This window comes from Arachis hypogaea, chromosome 3, assembly GCF_003086295.3.
Source record: "Arachis hypogaea cultivar Tifrunner chromosome 3, arahy.Tifrunner.gnm2.J5K5, whole genome shotgun sequence".
NCBI classification, from domain to species: domain Eukaryota; kingdom Viridiplantae; phylum Streptophyta; class Magnoliopsida; order Fabales; family Fabaceae; genus Arachis; species Arachis hypogaea.
Genome location: NC_092038.1, coordinates 123,821,498 through 123,823,844, shown reverse-complemented (window position 1 = coordinate 123,823,844; position 2,347 = coordinate 123,821,498).

The window sequence follows — 2,347 nt, the reverse complement described above, 5'->3', positions numbered from 1 at the left end:
TTTTACCTTCAAAACGACGCCGTTTTGAAGTTTAATATCCAAACAAAAAACCGCTAAAAAATCGGACGGTTCTCCCGGTTTACCGGTTAACTACCGGTTCAATCGATTTTTTACCGTTTTTTGCCAGTCAATTTCTGACCTTATTCGAACCAGCTAGGTGACCGGTTCTCAATTTTTTCGGTTGAACCGGCCGGTCCGATTCGGTTTTTAGAACCATAATTTCACCACATTGTGTTTCATCGGATATTGTGCAAGTTCCGACTTGGTTTAGTAAAAATTTTTGAGGAGGCACAAGTTTTTAATTTTTGTTTGGTAAATTAAAAGATTACGTGTTTGTTTTTATAGCTTTTAAATAATAAGGATATTTTAAAAAGCACTTAAGATTGAGTTTTTTAAAGAAGACTCGTGCTTATCAATATTAAAATGTCTAATATAATTATATATATTAATTAATTTCAAAATTTAGTTCATATTTATGTTTATTATGGTACTTTTAAATTTTAAAAATTATTTTATCAAATATATTTGTTATTATTTGTGCTTATTGAAAGTTATTTTTAATTTGATTTAGGGATAAGTATTGTTTTGGTCCCTAACGTTGAGAGTCCAAATCGAAACCATCCTTGATGTAATTTTTTATTTAGAATCGTCCTTAATATCGCATTTCATGTTAAAATCGTCCTTTCTAATAAAATTTTTTTTCTAAATGACAAAATATCCTTTTTCCACCATTTCATTCTTCTTGTTCTTCTTCTTCCAAGAGAACAAATTCCCTTGTTCTTCTTTTTCCAGAAGAACAAATTTTTCTTCCATTAACAAAACTCAAAATTTCAAATTTTTAAATACAGTTAACAAAATCCAATTATAAGAATTAAAAATATACAAATTTATCTTCAATTACAAAAATAAAAAATCTATAAATTTATTTACTAAGAAATCAAATACAAGAGCAAGACAAAAAATTAGGGAGAAACAAGAAATTCAAAAACAAAAGAAAAAAAACAGCAATCCAGAAATCAGAACAAGAACAAAACCAACAATAAAAATTAGGAAATTAGGAATTATGATGAACAAATCCATTATTCAAATCCAGATTCAACAACCAAATCAACACACAACAACGATAAAATCAGAAAATAACAAATCAAAATCAGATTAGAAGTAGAAGAAGAAACAGATCCAGAAGATGCAGAAGTAGAAGCACTCAAGTAAAAGCAGAAAGCAGAAGACGAAGCAAAAGATACAAAAGCAGAAGATGCAGAAGCAGAAGCACTCAAGCAGACCCAAAATAAGCAGAAGACGAAGCAGAAATAGAGATCGAAGCAAGAAGCAGAAGCGGCGAGGTGGCAAGGAGTAGCAACGCGGCGAAGAGCAGTGGCGAGAACGCAGCGGTAAGGAGTAGCTGTGCAGAAGCAGAAACTCTTTCCCTGGCTCCCAACAGCGACGGCGATGGTAACTCCATGTTTCGCCGGCGCCGTGCCCCTCTCCCCTTTCTCCTCTCCCTTTCCCCTTTTCCTTCCCCCCGCATCTTTTCCCTTTCTCCCCTCCCCCTCGTGTCTTTTCTTTTGTTTTTATAATTTTTTTTATTAAATAGAACGATTTATAAAAAGGGTAGTTAGAAAAATTTTTTATTAGAAATGACGATTTTAAAATAAAATGCAATATTAAGGACGATTCTAAATAAAAAATTATATCAGGGACGGTTTTGATTCTGAAATCTCAATGTTAAGAATCAAAACAATACTTATCTCTTTGATTTACTAAACATAGATGTTACAATTTTTAAAAAATAAAAATTTTATCAAATTAAACCTTATAACATGTGTATCGCCTTATAATCAGGGACGGACCTAGAGTGGGGCGAGTAGTAGCCTCGCCCCCCAAAATTTTTAAAAACTATATTTATATATGAGATATGTATTTAAAAAATAAAGAATATTATATAATTTAATATTTTTATATGTATTATTTTTTATTATGTGATAGGTTTATGTCTTAATTGTTTAATTCACTAATATTTTTCACTTAATTAATTTAATATCATACCCTCAAGTCTTTGTAACTTTCAAATTAGTTTTTATATAATAATCTCTATATTTATTTTAAAAAAAGTATTTGTTTATTTTATATTAACATATTTAAAATTTATATTATTATATTAATAATAATTTACATAGTTATATTTTGATAATCTTATTATGTACTTTAGATATTCTTTTCTTATAAAAAATACTTATTTTTCTTTTAAATTACATTGTTAAAAGAAAACTTTTATAAAAATATCTTATATCTTGTATTCTATAAAAGTACTATATCTTTTAAACAATTAATAATTTATCATTTATTT